The 11,971-nt window shown below is 37.0% G+C and overlaps 1 non-coding gene across 1 annotated transcript; it reads right to left on the bottom strand.

The window, feature by feature from the left end:
- Positions 1 to 11,004: 11,004 nt before the first annotated feature.
- Positions 11,005 to 11,111, bottom strand: LOC120102564 (U6 spliceosomal RNA). The gene has a single exon (XR_005504200.1). It is a non-coding gene; the product is annotated as a U6 spliceosomal RNA (small nuclear RNA).
- Between the last annotated feature and the right edge of the window lie 860 nt (positions 11,112 to 11,971).

The following is an 11,971-nucleotide window of genomic DNA, read 5'->3' as shown; positions in this document are numbered from 1 at the left end:
CAAAACCAAAACTGTTCCTGAGAAGCAAGTTATAGGATCAACTAAGATTTTTTCTGCATCTTTTCACCACCCACATGCATACATGCACACATGCACACATGCGCACAGATAAGCACACTAAGGTGTAGCTATTTAGGCAGGAAAATATTTATCTATTTATAGGATTTATACCTGAGAAAGGAGTCTGAAGAGATGATTGGGAGTACTGGTTGTTCTTCGAGAAGATCTAGGATTGAGTCTTAACATGCACATGATTCCTAGATTTTGGTAACTTCAGTTCAAGAATTTTTAACCATTCTTTTGTCCTTTGAGTAAGTTGAATTCTGCTAGTGTACAGACAGGTAAGCAAACTGTGAATAGGTGAGAAAGAAACTCAATCTTGGAGAGTCTGATGCCAGTTATTGTATTCTCAACCCATGTAAACATTACACAGTTTAGAAACACATTTCCTGGTGTAATGCAATCTCTGGTAGACACAGAAGTTTAATTACAAAGAAACTCAGTCTAGGGTACATGTCATTTCTTCTAAGGATATGAGTTTTAGAGAGGGGCTACCTGTACAGTCTTATGAGCTCAAGGAAGGGATTGGCATGTTCTTATTCATATCAATAATGTGAATGTCATTTGTGCTATTAGTGACCTAGTCCAAGTTGCTAGGAATTGGGGAAGCCTCTCACTAAAGGCACAAGGTCAGGGTCATTTAAACTATCAGATATTTCTGGTCCTTTAACAAACCAAGGACAAGCGTAATGAACAAATAAGGTAAAACAAACAAAAACATATTAAAGAGTGGTCATTAACTTTTTAAGATTTAAACTTAAGGCTTTTAAGATTTGAATCTTCCTCTGGAATTGCAGGTAAAAATAGATGTGAGCCACCATGTGGGTACATGGAAGCAAACCTGGGTCAATAGTAACAACTTCCCTAAACTACTGTACTATTCCTCTAGCTTCCTTTTATTGTGTTCCTTTCTTTTTCTTTACTTCTCCATTACCCCATTCCTGGTTCCTCCTTCTTCTCTTCTTCTGGTGAACTAGTGTTCATTTTTTTGTCGTCATAAGACAATTGGCCTAGAACGGATCACTTGGCTCTGTCTCTGCTTATTGCTTCCCAGCATTCTCTTTGCTCTCTTGTTGTGTTTGACACACTCATGCTTGAGCACAATCTTCTCTGCAGTTTTAGCCTTTTCACAAAAATAGACTTAGGCTGCCATCATACCCACTCTGTTGCCTGTCAGAAGGTCACTTATTCTGGGCGAAGGTCCTGGCAATTCATGTACTGTTTCACTTTGTTGGGGTTGGCACTTACCCTATTTCTCACAGAAAGTTTGGCAGCTCTTAGAAACTTTTACCATATTTTCAGAGCGGTATAAGAACAGAAAGATGGACATTACATTTATTCTTCCTGTAAGGCAGGGTCTTAAGGTATCTCAGGATGGACTTTAAAACTATGTACCTAAACATGACTTTGTGATTTGATCCTCCTGCCTCAACTTCTCAAGCACTGAGATTCCAATATCATATCTAGCTTTATGCAACACTGAGTATGGAATCTAGTGCTTCATGAAGGCTAGATAAGTGCTTTATCACCTAGGCTCCAATAAGTGTGATTAAAAGAAGAAGTACACTACAAGGCAATGTTTTTATGTATATTTTATAAAAAACTATTGGCAGGTGTATAAACAATATAGAGGGGTTCAGTATGAAATAAGTTTTATTTTCATTGTTTGAGACAGGGTTTTACTATGAAAGCATAGCTGTCCTAAAACTCTCTCTAGTACAAGCTGTCCTCGAAGTCAGATTGACTTGCTTCTCCTTCCAAGTGCTGGGATTCAAGTGTTGTGTCACCACTAGATGGCTTATTTCTTAAACTTTTCTTGAAGATTGATTTTCTTTAAAGATGGTGATGACTTTAAAAACTAAAGATTCAGAATTTTTAAAAATTCAGGAGAATTTTAGTAAAAATTTAAAAGCACCTTTCAAACTAGGTAACAATATATTTAGAAGTATCTAAGAAATAATCATAGAAAATCCTGAAACATAATAAAACCGAATTTTTCTATTGTTCTTGTAGTAAGATTTGATGATTTTTGGAATTTCCCCTGTTTCTCTTATGTCTGCCTTTTCATTTCTGATTTTGTTAACTTGGATATGGTTTCAGTGTCCTCTGTTTATTCTGGCTATGGGTTTATCTATCTTGTTCATTTTCTCAAAGAACCAGTTCCTGTTTTCTTGATTCTTTGTATAGATTTTTTTTTATTTTGGTTTCTAGTTGGGTGATTTGAGCTCTGAGTTTAATTATTTCCTGCTCTCTACAACCCTTAGGTGAATTTACTTCTGTTTGTTCTAGAGAATTTGGGTGTGCTTTCAAGCTGTTAGTGTTTGGTCTCTCCAGCTTATATTTGGAGGAACCTAGAGGTATGAGTTTTCCTCTTAGCACTGCATTCATCGTATCCTATCAGTTTGGGTGTGTCGTGCCTTTATTTTCATTAAAGTCTAAAAAATATTTAATTGCTTTATTTCTTCCTTTACCCTGTTATCATTGGGAAGAGCACTATTCAACTTCCATGTGTATGTGGGCTTTCTGCTACTTTTGTTGTCATTGAAGACCAGCCTTAGTCCATGATGATTTGATAGGATTAATGGGAATATATTAATCTTCTTGTATCTGTTGAGGGCTTTATTTTGAACAATTATATGGTCACTTTTGCTGAAGGAATGCTGAGGTGCTGAGAAGAAGGTATATTCTTTTTTTGTTTGTTTGTTTTTTGGATTAAGTGTTCTATAGATAACTGTTAAAACGATTCATTTCATAACTTCTGTTAGTTTCATTGTATCTCTGTTTAATTTCTGTTTCTATGATCTATCTATTGATGAGAGTGGAGTGTTTAAGTCACCCACTATTATTGTGTATGGTGCAATGTGGGCTTTGTTGTTTAGTAAAGTTCCTTGTATAAATGTGTGTGCCCTTGCATTTTGGGCATAGTTATGCACAATTGAGGGTTCATGCTGGTTGAATTTTTCTTTGATGTGTGTGAATTGTCCTTCTTTATTTATTTGGATAACATTTGGTTGAAAATCAATTTTATTCAATATTAGAATAGCTATTCTGGATGGTTTCTTGGGACCATTGGCATGGAAAAAAGTTTTCATCCTTTTACTCTGAGGTAGTATCTGTCTTTGTCACTAAGGTGAGTTTCCTGTATGCAGCAAATCCTGGGTCCTATTTACCTTTCCAATCTTTTAGCCTATGTATAGTTTACTGGGGGAATTGAGTCCATTGCTATTAAGAGAAATTAAGGAGTAGTTATTGTTTTGTAGTTAGAGGTAGAATTATGTTTCTGTGGCTACCTTATTTTGGGTTTGTTGAAAGAGTATTACTTTTTTGCTTTTTTTAGGTTGTAATTTCCCTTCTTCGTTGGAGATTTTCATCTATTATACTTTGTAGGGCAGGATTTTTGTAAAGTTACTGTGTATGCAGGTGTATAAAAAATCTAGAGGGGTTCACTATGAAATGAGTTTTTTTGAAATGGAAAATCTTGGATTCTCTATCTATGTTAATGAAGAGTTTTCCTGGGTACAGTACCTTTGGCTGGCATTTCTGTTCCCCTAGGTTCTGTATGACATCTGCCCAGGATCCTCTAGCTTTCATATTCTCTATGGAGAAGTCTGGTGTAATTCGGATAGGTCTGCCTTTATACGTTACTTGACCTTTACCCTTACTGCTTTTAATATTCTCCCTTTGTTTTGTGCATTTAGTGTTTTGAATATCATGTGATGGGAGGAATTCCTTTTATGTTCCAATGTACTTGGAGTTCTGTAGGCTTCTTTTATGTTCATGAGCATCTCTAAATTTAGGTTACAGATGTTTTCTTCTATAATTATGTAGAAGATATTTACTGGCCCTTTAAGTTGAGAATCTTCTCTGTCTTCTATTTCTATTATCCTCAGGTTTAATCTTTTCATTGTGTCCTGGATTTCCTGGATGTTTTGGCTTAGGAGTTTTTGCATTTCACATATTCCTTGACTATTGTGTCAATGGTTTCTATGTTATCTTCTGCTGCAGAGATTCTCTTTTCTCTTGTATTCTCTTAGTGATGCTCCCTTCCATCTATGATTCCTGATCTCTTTCTTAGGTTTTCTATCTTCAATGTTGTTTACCTTCTGGAGATTTTTATTCTATTAATTCACTTGTTTGTGTTTTTCTACAATTCTTTAATAGATTGTGTGTGTGTGTGTGCGTGTGTGTGTGTGTGTGTGTGTGTGTGTGTGTGTGTGTGTGTGTATGTTTCCCTTTTCAGGCCTTCTTCTTGTTTAACTCTGCTGTCCTACATTTCTTTAAGGGAATTATTTATATCTTTTCTAAAGTCCTTTACCATCATCATGACATGTGATTTTAAATGCCAGTCTTGCTTTTAGGGTGCATTAGTTATCTAGGATTGTTGTGCGGGGAGAACTGAGATCTGATGAGTCCAAGTAGCCTTGATTTCTGATGCTTCGATTGTTCTGCTTCTCTCTTGCCATCTGGTAATCTCTGATGTTATTGTTGCTGTTTCTGAGTGGAGCTTGTCCCTCTTGTTTGTCTGTGAGCCTGTGATTTTAGGAGTGAGAGCACTCCTAAGAGACCATCTCTCTTTCTGGGCAGGATTTGGGTATGGATGATTGTGGGACAGCCTTAATTCTGGGCACAGATTAAGAACGGAAACATCCTGTCCCACGCTGCTCTGTGGTTTCTGTCCCCTGTGGGCTGCTGGTGGATCCCTCTTTGGACAGTTATTGGAGCAAAAGTTGTGGCCTCATCTGTGGGCTTACGAGTGAGAACACTTCTGGGCAGAATTTGGGTATGGAAAGCTGTAGAACAACCTTAGTTTTGGACACATATGGATACAGGAAAGGATATTAGATTCTTACTAATGCAATAAACATAAAAAGCACTAACTTTCATAATTGAATTACTGCTACAGCTAAAATCACATATTAACTTACACTTAATGAGGACGGGTGACTTCAGTGTTTCATATTTGACAATACACAAGTCATCATTCATAGAGAAATGAGGAATTAAATAATGTCAGATAAGAAATGAACCAAGAAGGTTTTAGAAGGCTATTTCAACCGTACACCAAAAAAGTAACTTCTTCTTAGCAACTCATAGAAAGTTCAAAGTCATTCTTTAATTTATAATGTTGAATAAACTACCACACGTTAAACAAATCTCTGTCTTAAAAATAATAGAATAAAAATTCTATAATGAATATACTAAAAATATATTTGTATAGAGAAAAAACTATGGGATCAAGAAGGTATATATAGAACGACTTCAAAACACATGAAGAAAAAGCAGATGTAATTTACAGAAAGAAAAAACAGGCCACAATTATCAGCAGAAGTTGAACACTTTCCTCTGTTATTATTTGCAACTTGGAGATTGGATTTAGCGATTCTCACATTTCAGAGTCCCTAACATTGAGAAATATTACTGCTGAGAACCTTCATGTGTTGTTTTGTGGGTCTCAACTATGGAGTTGGATTGATGTTCACCTTAGTCTTTTATTTGTCACATACTTCCTGCTATACAATAATATATAATCAAATGCTTTTTCATTATTTTCCTCATGCCCATTATTTTTCCTAAAAATCTCATGTTACATATGGCACCAGAATGCTGAATGCACACATAAAATAGTATAAAAGTAAGCTATATATTAACTTTTTACTCTCAGAAAAATCTCCAAGTCACATGTTGTCAGGAAAAAAAATTGTGGTTATAGTATTAGTAGGAACTGAAAGGTGCTAAACCAGTCATAGTAATAATATTTTTAACTTGTGTTAATTTACAACATATTTTTATTTAGCTTATCTGAATAAGTATTTCTATGGCGCTTTCTAAACTCTTTTTCATATGCAATATTAATTCTTCTCCCAGCTTCTCCCAGGATGTTTTTACAAGCTAAAATTCTATCTCTTAGAATGTGTACTGTAATTTCCTTAGGCAGGCAATGCCATGGAGTCAAATCAGTATGTTCCAAGTTTATTTTTATTTTAATTTTTTCAGATACAAATGTTTATTAGATATATTTCTTTACTTACATTGCAAATGTTATTCCCTTTCCCATTTTCCCGTTCATAAGCCCGCATCCCCTTCTCTCCCCCATATGGGTATTGGCCGTATCCATCCCCCTTACTGCCACCCCCTCCCCATATTCCCCTGTACTGGGGATCCATCCTTGGCAGGACCAAGGGCTTCACCTTCCACTGGTGCCCCAACAAGGCTATTCTCTGCAACATATGCAGTTGGATCCTGGGTCAGTTCATGTATAGACTTTCAGTAATGGTTTCGTCCCTGGATACTCTGGTTTTTGGCATTGTTGTTGTTATGGGGTTGCAAGTTCCTTCACGTCTTTCAATCCTTCCTCTAATTCCTGCCAAGGGGATCCTGTTCTCAGTTCTGTGGTTTGTTGCTAGCATTGTCTTCTGTATTGGATATCATCTGGATGTGTCTCTCAGAAGAGATTTATATCCGGTTCCTTTAAGCACGCATTTTTTAGCTTTATCAATAATATCTAGTTTGGTGGCTGTATATATATGGGCCTCATGAGTGTCAGGCTCTGAATGGCCAGTCCTTGAGTCGCTGCTCTAAACTTTGCTTTCATATCCCCTCCTATGGATATTTTCCCCCTTTAAGAAGGAGTGGGATCATCCACATTTTGGTCATCCTTCTTGAGTTTCCTGTTGTGGATTGTATCTTGTGTAATTCAAGCTTTTGGGCTAATAACCACTTATCAATGAGTGAATACAAAGTGTGTTTTTCTCTGATTGTTACCTCATTCAGAATGATATTATCTACTTCATTCCACTTGCCTATGAATTTCATGAAGTCATTGTACTGGATAGCTGAGTAATACTCCATTGTATAGATGTTCCACATTTTTGAATCCATTCTTATGTTGAAGAGCATCTGGGTTCTTTCCAGCTTCTGGCTATTATAATTAAGGCTGCTATGAACATAGTGAAGCATGTGTCTTTTTTGTATGTTGGAGCGTTTTTTGGGTATATGCCCAGGAGAGGTATAGCTGGGTCCTCAGGTAGTGGAATGTCCAATTTTCTAAGGAACCTCCAGACTGATTTCCAGAGTGGTTGTAACAGTTTGCAATCCCACCAACAATGGAGGAGTGTGTCGTCTCTGTCTCTGTCCCGCAGAAAGGAGCGAAACCACGACGTTCTTGAAGCAGTTTATTCAGGAACCTTTCTTTCTGCATTCAAACAGCAATCTCTCCTACCCCCAAGCACACTCCCTACTAAAAAACCCGTAACCACGCCCCATCAGTCCAGTCTACATAGTCTCAGTTCATAGGTCCATGCCAAATGGCCTGATCTTGTGTCATGGTGTGCCTGCACAGCTCTCACAATGGGCATGGCTTACTTTTGGGTGTATAAGGAAGTCAGGTGCTAGTCATAAGACTTGGCAGCAGTCCCGGGCGCCATCTTGGTATTACCTCCACACCCGCTCCCCAGAGGTGTTCCTCTTTCTCCTCATCCTTGCCAGTATCTGCTGTCACCTGGGTTTTTTAGCTTAGCTATTCTCACTGGTGTGAGGTGGAATGTTGGGTTTGTTTTGATTGCATTTCCCATATGACTAAAGATGTTGGACATTTCTTTAGCTGTTTCTCAGCCATTTGGTATTCGTCAGCTGTGAATACTTCGTTTAGATCTGAAACCCATTTATTTAATAGGGTTCTTTGACTCCCTGCAGTCTAACTTCTTAAGTTCTTTGTATATTTTTGTATATAAGCACTCTATAAGCTGTAGGATTGGTAAAGATCTTTTTCCCAATCTGTTGGTTGCTGTTTTGTCCTAAGAACAGTGTCCTTTGCCTTACAGAAGCTTTGTAGTTTTATGAGATCCCATTTTTCCATTCTTGATCTTAGAGCATAAACCATTGGAATTTTGTTCAGGAAATTTTCTCAAGTGCCCTTGTGTTCGAGATTCTCCCTAACTTTTTCTTCTATTAGTTTCAGTGTATCTGGTTTGATGTGGAGGTCCCTGATCCACTTGGACTTAAGCTTTGCACAGGGAGATAAGCATGGATTGATCTGCATTCTTCTACATGCTCACCTCCAGTTGAACAAGCATCATTTGCTGAACATGCTATCTTTTTTCCATTGGATGGTTTTCCCTCCTTTGTCGAAAATCAAGTGACCATAGGTGTGTGGGTTCATTTCTGAGTTTTAAATTCGGTTGCACTGATCTATCTGCCTGTCTCTGTACCAATACCATACAGTTTTTATGACTGTTACTCTATAACACTGTTTGAAGTCAGGGGTGGTAATTCCCGCAGAAGTTCTATTATTGATGAGTATGGTTTTCACTATACTGGGTTTTTTGATATTCCAAATGAATTTGCACATTACTCCTTGTAAGTCTATAAAGAATTGAGTAGGAACTTTGGTGAGGATTGCATTGAATCTGTACATTCCTTTTGAAAAAGTGGCCATTTTTACTATATTAATTCTGCCAATCCAGGAGCATGTGAGATCTTTTCATCTTCTGAGATCTTCTTCAATTTCAATCTTCAGAGATTTGAAGTTCTTGTTATCCAAATCTTTCACTTGCTTGGTTAAAGTCACACCAAATATTTTATTTTACTTGTGACTACTGTGAAGGGTTTCATCTCCCTAATTTCTTTCTCAGCTTCTTTGTCCTTGGAGGAGAGGAAGGGTACTGATTTTTTTTTTCAGTTAAACTTATACCCTGACACTTTGCTGAAGTTGTTTACCAGGTTAAGTAGTTCTCTGGTGGAACTTTTGGGTCAAATAAGTACACTATCATATCATATCATCTGAAATAATGATATTTTGATTTCTTCCCTTCCAACTTATATCCCTTTGGCCTTCTTTAATTGTCTGATTGCTGTAGCTAGGAATTTGAGTACTGTGTTGAGTAAGTAGGGAGAGAGTGGACAGCATTGTCTAGTCCCTGATTTTAGTGGGATTGCTTCAAGTTTCTCTCCATTCAGTTTGATGTCAGGTACTGGTTTGCTGTATATTGTTTTTATTATGTTTAGATATGGGTCTTGAATTTCTGATCTTTCCAGGACTTTTATCATGAAGGGGTATTGAATTTTGTGAAGTTCTTTCTCAGCATCTAATGAAATGATCATGTGATTCTTATTTTGAGTTTGTTTATACAATGGGTTACATTGATGTATTTTTGTATATCAAACCATCCCTGCATCCGTGTGTTGAAGCCGACTTGATCATGGTGGATGATCGTTTTGATGTGTTCTTGGATTTGGTTTGCAAGAATTTTATTGAGTATTTTTGCATCAATATTCATAAGGGAACTTGGTCTGAAGTTCTCTTTCTTTGTTGCGTCTTTGTGTGGTTTCAGTATAAGAGTAATTGTGACTTTATTGAAGGAATTTGTTAGTGTTCTGTCTATTTCTCTTTTGTGGAATAATTTGTACAGTATTAGTATGAGGTCTTCTTTGAAGGCCTGATAGAATTCTGCATTAAATCCATCTGGTCCTGGGTTCTTTTCGGTTGGGAGACTTTTAATAACTGCTTCTATTTCTTTAGGAGTTATGGCAATTTTAGATGGTTTATTTGTTCCAGATTTAACTCTTGTACATGGTATCTATATAGAAAATGTGTCTATTTCCTCCAGATTTTTCAGTTTTGTTGAATATAGGCCTTTGTATTAGGATCTGATGATTTTTTTTAATTTCTTCAGATTCTGTTATTATGTCTCCCTTTTCAATTTTCAAGAATTTCATTTTGTTAAGGAGAAACAAAGATGGAGGACAGACATGGAAGGACTGGGAAATGAATGGGATTTGGGTATATGGTGTAAAATTCCCCAAGAATCAATAAAATAATTTATTAAAGATAGAAATAGTAAACAAACCTACAATGCACCATAAACAACACAAGTTCACTGACATCAAATCAGTATAGAGAATGGAAGGAAACCAAAAAAATGGTTTTTGGAAGAGTGTCACATAATTTGAGGTCATATTAGTCAGGAGGAAAAATGAAGAAGAATGGAAACAGTGTATTAGATGGGGAGATGGCCTATAGAGAGGGATAAAATTATAGGACATGAGCTGTGAGTAGATCCATAGGTCACTCTATTCATAGGAATGTACAATTACACTAAACAATGGTTTCCAGAAAGAAGTAATAATCTTTGCAATTATATATGACCTGGAAATTCAGGTTCCCAGGCCTATGTTGATTACTTGTGATTAACTTACTCCATAACTGTACCAAATTCACTTAGATCCTGTTGATTTGTTGGAGCCAGAGCACAGGTCAATATGCCTTTTCGTTGTTAAAGTTCTTGATGGTGCTCACTGATTTGGAATAAAAGTCACATAACGGGGCAACATTCCGTTCTACTCTAAATAAAGCTTCCCCTGTTTCCTTTTTTTTCTCTTTTCAAAGCAGATTTCTTTCTGTGACAATGGTCAAAATGTGAAATGACTTGTTTTCTACAAGACATAAAATATTAATTTTGAGGTATCAACATGCACTCTTCAGACAAGGGCAAAAAGTAGCCATATTCTTCACTAAAATACCACAAAAAACAGACTGTAGGCCACATATTGAAATTCTTTATTGTAACTTGGGCCTGGTCTGCACAATTCAAATCACTATCACTAACAAAGTCTTGCATACTCTTACTAGGGTAGCCAGTTAAGCACCCATTAAAACATTCAACTCCTTTCCAAATCCAATGACCACAAATCCACATTCTTCCAAACAAAAGACTACTCAGGCCTATCTCAGCAATACCCCAGTCCCTGGCACCAACTCCTTAGTTAAGGTTTTACTGCTGGGAACGGACACCATGAGCAATGCCAAGTATTGTAAAGGAAAACATTTAATTAGGGCTGGTTTACAAATTCAGAGGTTCAGTCCATTATCATCAAGGTGAGAACATGGCAGCACCCAGGCAGACATGGTGCACGGGGAGCTGAGAGGTATACATCTTTTTTTTTTTTTAAAATATGGAACGCTTCACGAATTTGCGTGTCATCCTTGCGCAGGGGCCATGCTAATCTTCTCTGTATCGTTCCAATTTTAGTATATGTGCTGCCGAAGCGAGCACGAGAGGTACACATCTTCATCTGAAGGATGCTAGCAGAATGCTAGCTTCCAGGCACCTAGGATGAGAGTCTTAAAGCCCACACTCACAGTGAAATACCTACTCCAATAGGGTCACATCTTCTAATAGTGCCACTCCCTGTGTCTAGCATATATAAACCATCACAGATAGAGTACATAAGAAAGCCCCAAAATTCTACCAGAGATTTCCAACAAATTCTGCAAAGTGGCTGGATATAAAATTATTTCAAATAAATCAGTGCCCTCCTTTTATACAATTGATAAGAGATCAAAAGGATACAAATAGGAGAGGAAGAATTGAAAATATCTTTATTGACGGATATTCTGATTTTATGCATAAAAACTCTAAAAATTACATCAGAAAACTTCTGTAAAACTTTCCATCAAGATAGAAAATTGATGCACAAATATCAGTAAATTCCCTGTATACACAGGACAAACTGAGAAAGAAATCACCTTCAATATCCTGCTGCTTTGCTAAAGATGGTGTCCAATAGTTCCTGGAACACTATGATCAATGCTGGATGTTTTTAAATGACATTTTTTCCAGTGATATAAATAATAATGCATGTTGGCATTTCCAATGCCAGGTACCCAATGTGACATCCACATAATTCTGTTACCACTGGGTTTGTTCTCACTATCACTGATCAGTTTAATGAGACCACTGGCCATTGGCATAATTTCTTATCAGCAAAAACCAGGGAAACATTTTAGGACTCTTAATTCATTTTCATCTGTCTTGGAATACAGTGCGGTTTAGTGGTATTGTGTCTGTGATGGATTTTCCTCTCAGCAGCAGCTTGGAGTCAGAAGATGCTGGAAATTTTTACTGCCAAGAGC

Source organism: Rattus norvegicus, chromosome 4 (genome assembly GCF_036323735.1).
Source record: "Rattus norvegicus strain BN/NHsdMcwi chromosome 4, GRCr8, whole genome shotgun sequence".
Classification (NCBI taxonomy): domain Eukaryota; kingdom Metazoa; phylum Chordata; class Mammalia; order Rodentia; family Muridae; genus Rattus; species Rattus norvegicus.
Note: the sequence above shows the minus strand (reverse complement) of the source record. Positions and strands in the feature narration are given on the sequence as shown.